The 5,000-nt window shown below is 41.5% G+C and overlaps 11 non-coding genes across 11 annotated transcripts; all 11 read left to right on the plus strand.

Moving 5' to 3' along the window:
* Positions 1 to 277: 277 nt before the first annotated feature.
* On the plus strand, positions 278 to 396 carry LOC145868183 (5S ribosomal RNA). The gene has a single exon (XR_014384177.1). It is a non-coding gene; the product is annotated as a 5S ribosomal RNA (ribosomal RNA).
* Positions 397 to 535: 139 nt separating this feature from the next.
* On the plus strand, positions 536 to 654 carry LOC145869794 (5S ribosomal RNA). Its single transcript, XR_014385790.1, has one exon. It is a non-coding gene; the product is annotated as a 5S ribosomal RNA (ribosomal RNA).
* A 410-nt stretch (positions 655 to 1,064) lies between these two features.
* On the plus strand, positions 1,065 to 1,183 carry LOC145867397 (5S ribosomal RNA). Its single transcript, XR_014383390.1, has one exon. It is a non-coding gene; the product is annotated as a 5S ribosomal RNA (ribosomal RNA).
* Positions 1,184 to 1,592: 409 nt separating this feature from the next.
* On the plus strand, positions 1,593 to 1,711 carry LOC145868184 (5S ribosomal RNA). The gene has a single exon (XR_014384178.1). It is a non-coding gene; the product is annotated as a 5S ribosomal RNA (ribosomal RNA).
* A 139-nt stretch (positions 1,712 to 1,850) lies between these two features.
* On the plus strand, positions 1,851 to 1,969 carry LOC145870291 (5S ribosomal RNA). The gene has a single exon (XR_014386287.1). It is a non-coding gene; the product is annotated as a 5S ribosomal RNA (ribosomal RNA).
* A 409-nt stretch (positions 1,970 to 2,378) lies between these two features.
* On the plus strand, positions 2,379 to 2,497 carry LOC145870393 (5S ribosomal RNA). Its single transcript, XR_014386389.1, has one exon. It is a non-coding gene; the product is annotated as a 5S ribosomal RNA (ribosomal RNA).
* Positions 2,498 to 2,636: 139 nt separating this feature from the next.
* LOC145869516 (5S ribosomal RNA) lies at positions 2,637 to 2,755 on the plus strand. The gene has a single exon (XR_014385512.1). It is a non-coding gene; the product is annotated as a 5S ribosomal RNA (ribosomal RNA).
* Positions 2,756 to 3,165: 410 nt separating this feature from the next.
* LOC145867398 (5S ribosomal RNA) lies at positions 3,166 to 3,284 on the plus strand. Its single transcript, XR_014383391.1, has one exon. It is a non-coding gene; the product is annotated as a 5S ribosomal RNA (ribosomal RNA).
* A 409-nt stretch (positions 3,285 to 3,693) lies between these two features.
* Positions 3,694 to 3,812, plus strand: LOC145868185 (5S ribosomal RNA). Its single transcript, XR_014384179.1, has one exon. It is a non-coding gene; the product is annotated as a 5S ribosomal RNA (ribosomal RNA).
* Positions 3,813 to 3,951: 139 nt separating this feature from the next.
* Positions 3,952 to 4,070, plus strand: LOC145870292 (5S ribosomal RNA). The gene has a single exon (XR_014386288.1). It is a non-coding gene; the product is annotated as a 5S ribosomal RNA (ribosomal RNA).
* Positions 4,071 to 4,480: 410 nt separating this feature from the next.
* LOC145868187 (5S ribosomal RNA) lies at positions 4,481 to 4,599 on the plus strand. The gene has a single exon (XR_014384181.1). It is a non-coding gene; the product is annotated as a 5S ribosomal RNA (ribosomal RNA).
* The last annotated feature ends 401 nt before the right edge of the window (positions 4,600 to 5,000 follow it).

A 5,000-nucleotide genomic window follows, 5' to 3' on the forward strand; every position in this document is an offset into this window, starting at 1 on the left:
AGCATCTGCCTTGTATTTATGAGACAAACAAGAATATTGTTGCTGAATGCAGCTTGTGTGTGCTTTGTGCTCCTTGGCCCTGTTCAAATGATGAAAGGAAATAAAGTTTGTATTTTATCCAACTACCTGTGCTAAAAAGTGATGGGAACAGTGTTTGTAATTTCTTCTACTTTTTCAGTGACACAAAGTTCAAGCTGCTTATCTAATTGTTGAAAATGCAATGTCTGTTTATCACACTCACTTTGACTATATATGTTGTAGCAAGAGATTGTTTCTCGCTTACGGCCATACCAGCCTGGGTACGCCCGATCTCGTCTGATCTCGGAAGCTAAGCAGGGTCGGGCCTGGTTAGTACTTGGATGGGAGACCGCCTGGAAATACCAGGTGCTGTAAGCATTTTGTCCACGAGGGTGTGCTCTTGCACTATTTCATCAGCAACACTGCCTTGTAGTAAGCATTTAATGATGAATTGACTAAATGTCTGTTTTATCAGACTCACTTTGACTATATATGTTGTAGCAAGAGATTGTTTCTCGCTTACGGCCATATCAGCCTGGGTACGCCCGATCTCGTCTGATCTCGGAAGCTAAGCAGGGTCGGGCCTGGTTAGTACTTGGATGGGAGACCGCCTGGGAATACCATGTGCTGTAAGCATTTTGTCCACGAGGGTGTGCTCTTGCACTATTTCATCAGCAACACTGCGTTGTAGTAAGCATTTAATGATGAATTGACTAAATGCAGCTTCCTGCCTTTTTAATAGGATCAAATTTCCTGGATGTTTTCAATTAGCATCTGCCTTGTATTTATGAGACAAACAAGAATATTGTTGCTGAATGCAGCTTGTGTGTGCTTTGTGCTCCTTGGCCCTGTTCAAATGATGAAAGGAAATAAAGTTTGTATTTTATCCAACTACCTGTGCTAAAAAGTGATGGGAACAGTGTTTGTAATTTCTTCTACTTTTTCAGTGACACAAAGTTCAAGCTGCTTATCTAATTGGTGAAAATGCAATGTCTGTTTATCACACTCACTTTGACTATATATGTTGTAGCAAGAGATTGTTTCTCGCTTACGGCCATATCAGCCTGGGTACGCCCGATCTCGTCTGATCTCGGAAGCTAAGCAGGGTCGGGCCTGGTTAGTACTTGGATGGGAGACCGCCTGGGAATACCAGGTGCTGTAAGCATTTTGTCCACGAGGGTGTGCTCTTGCACTATTTCATCAGCAACACTGCCTTGTAGTAAGCATTTAATGATGAATTGACTAAATGCAGCTTCCTGCCTTTTTAATAGGATCAAATTTCCTTGTGTTTTCAATTAGCATCTGCCTTGTATTTATAAGACAAACAAGAATATTGTTGCTGAATGCAGCTTGTGTGTGCTTTGTGCTCCTTGGCCCTGTTCAAATGATGAAAGGAAATAAAGTTTGTATTTTATCCAACTACCTGTGCTAAAAAGTGATGGGAACAGTGTTTGTAATTTCTTCTACTTTTTCAGTGACACAAAGTTCAAGCTGCTTATCTAATTGTTGAAAATGCAATGTCTGTTTATCACACTCACTTTGACTATATATGTTGTAGCAAGAGATTGTTTCTCGCTTACGGCCATACCAGCCTGGGTACGCCCGATCTCGTCTGATCTCGGAAGCTAAGCAGGGTCGGGCCTGGTTAGTACTTGGATGGGAGACCGCCTGGAAATACCAGGTGCTGTAAGCATTTTGTCCACGAGGGTGTGCTCTTGCACTATTTCATCAGCAACACTGCCTTGTAGTAAGCATTTAATGATGAATTGACTAAATGTCTGTTTTATCAGACTCACTTTGACTATATATGTTGTAGCAAGAGATTGTTTCTCGCTTACGGCCATATCAGCCTGGGTACGCCCGATCTCGTCTGATTTCGGAAGCTAAGCAGGGTTGGGCCTGGTTAGTACTTGGATGGGAGACCGCCTGGGAATACCATGTGCTGTAAGCATTTTGTCCACGAGGGTGTGCTCTTGCACTATTTCATCAGCAACACTGCCTTGTAGTAAGCATTTAATGATGAATTGACTAAATGCAGCTTCCTGCCTTTTTAATAGGATCAAATTTCCTTGTGTTTTCAATTAGCATCTGCCTTGTATTTATAAGACAAACAAGAATATTGTTGCTGAATGCAGCTTGTGTGTGCTTTGTGCTCCTTGGCCCTGTTCAAATGATGAAAGGAAATAAAGTTTGTATTTTATCCAACTACCTGTGCTAAAAAGTGATGGGAACAGTTTTTTTAATTTCTTCAATTTTTCCAGTGACACAAAGTTCAAGCTGCTTATCTAATTGTTGAAAATGCAATGTCTGTTTATCACACTCACTTTGACTATATATGTTGTAGCAAGAGATTGTTTCTCGCTTACGGCCATACCAGCCTGGGTATGCCCGATCTCGTCTGATCTCGGAAGCTAAGCAGGGTCGGCCCTGGTTAGTACTTGGATGGGAGACCGCCTGGAAATACCAGGTGCTGTAAGCATTTTGTCCACGATGGTGTGCTCTTGCACTATTTCATCAGCAACACTGCCTTGTAGTAAGCATTTAATGATGAATTGACTAAATGTCTGTTTTATCAGACTCACTTTGACTATATATGTTGTAGCAAGAGATTGTTTCTCGCTTACGGCCATATCAGCCTGGGTACGCCCGATCTCGTCTGATCTCGGAAGCTAAGCAGGGTCGGGCCTGGTTAGTACTTGGATGGGAGACCGCCTGGAAATACCAGGTGCTGTAAGCATTTTGTCCACGAGGGTGTGCTCTTGCACTATTTCATCAGCAACACTGCGTTGTAGTAAGCATTTAATGATGAATTGACTAAATGCAGCTTCCTGCCTTTTTAATAGGATCAAATTTCCTGGATGTTTTCAATTAGCATCTGCCTTGTATTTATGAGACAAACAAGAATATTGTTGCTGAATGCAGCTTGTGTGTGCTTTGTGCTCCTTGGCCCTGTTCAAATGATGAAAGGAAATAAAGTTTGTATTTTATCCAACTACCTGTGCTAAAAAGTGATGGGAACAGTGTTTGTAATTTCTTCTACTTTTTCAGTGACACAAAGTTCAAGCTGCTTATCTAATTGGTGAAAATGCAATGTCTGTTTATCACACTCACTTTGACTATATATGTTGTAGCAAGAGATTGTTTCTCGCTTACGGCCATATCAGCCTGGGTACGCCCGATCTCGTCTGATCTCGGAAGCTAAGCAGGGTCGGGCCTGGTTAGTACTTGGATGGGAGACCGCCTGGGAATACCAGGTGCTGTAAGCATTTTGTCCACGAGGGTGTGCTCTTGCACTATTTCATCAGCAACACTGCCTTGTAGTAAGCATTTAATGATGAATTGACTAAATGCAGCTTCCTGCCTTTTTAATAGGATCAAATTTCCTTGTGTTTTCAATTAGCATCTGCCTTGTATTTATAAGACAAACAAGAATATTGTTGCTGAATGCAGCTTGTGTGTGCTTTGTGCTCCTTGGCCCTGTTCAAATGATGAAAGGAAATAAAGTTTGTATTTTATCCAACTACCTGTGCTAAAAAGTGATGGGAACAGTGTTTGTAATTTCTTCTACTTTTTCAGTGACACAAAGTTCAAGCTGCTTATCTAATTGTTGAAAATGCAATGTCTGTTTATCACACTCACTTTGACTATATATGTTGTAGCAAGAGATTGTTTCTCGCTTACGGCCATACCAGCCTGGGTACGCCCGATCTCGTCTGATCTCGGAAGCTAAGCAGGGTCGGGCCTGGTTAGTACTTGGATGGGAGACCGCCTGGAAATACCAGGTGCTGTAAGCATTTTGTCCACGAGGGTGTGCTCTTGCACTATTTCATCAGCAACACTGCCTTGTAGTAAGCATTTAATGATGAATTGACTAAATGTCTGTTTTATCAGACTCACTTTGACTATATATGTTGTAGCAAGAGATTGTTTCTCGCTTACGGCCATATCAGCCTGGGTACGCCCGATCTCGTCTGATTTCGGAAGCTAAGCAGGGTTGGGCCTGGTTAGTACTTGGATGGGAGACCGCCTGGGAATACCATGTGCTGTAAGCATTTTGTCCACGAGGGTGTGCTCTTGCACTATTTCATCAGCAACACTGCGTTGTAGTAAGCATTTAATGATGAATTGACTAAATGCAGCTTCCTGCCTTTTTAATAGGATCAAATTTCCTGGATGTTTTCAATTAGCATCTGCCTTGTATTTATGAGACAAACAAGAATATTGTTGGTGAATGCAGCTTGTGTGTGCTTTGTGCTCCTTGGCCCTGTTCAAATGATGAAAGGAAATAAAGTTTGTATTTTATCCAACTACCTGTGCTAAAAAGTGATGGGAACAGTGTTTGTAATTTCTTCTACTTTTTCAGTGACACAAAGTTCAAGCTGCTTATCTAATTGTTGAAAATGCAATGTCTGTTTATCACACTCACTTTGACTATATATGTTGTAGCAAGAGATTGTTTCTCGCTTACGGCCATACCAGCCTGGGTACGCCCGATCTCGTCTGATCTCGGAAGCTAAGCAGGGTCGGGCCTGGTTAGTACTTGGATGGGAGACCGCCTGGAAATACCAGGTGCTGTAAGCATTTTGTCCACGAGGGTGTGCTCTTGCACTATTTCATCAGCAACACTGCCTTGTAGTAAGCATTTAATGATGAATTGACTAAATGCAGCTTCCTGCCTTTTTAATAGGATCAAATTTCCTTGTGTTTTCAATTAGCATCTGCCTTGTATTTATAAGACAAACAAGAATATTGTTGCTGAATGCAGCTTGTGTGTGCTTTGTGCTCCTTGGCCCTGTTCAAATGATGAAAGGAAATAAAGTTTGTATTTTATCCAACTACCTGTGCTAAAAAGTGATGGGAACAGTTTTTTTAATTTCTTCAATTTTTCCAGTGACACAAAGTTCAAGCTGCTTATCTAATTGTTGAAAATGCAATGTCTGTTTATCACACTCACTTTGACTATATATGTTGTAGCAAGAGAT

Source organism: Salmo salar, unplaced genomic scaffold (genome assembly GCF_965601325.2).
Source record: "Salmo salar unplaced genomic scaffold, fSalSal1 ptg000293l, whole genome shotgun sequence".
In the NCBI taxonomy this organism is placed as follows: domain Eukaryota; kingdom Metazoa; phylum Chordata; class Actinopteri; order Salmoniformes; family Salmonidae; genus Salmo; species Salmo salar.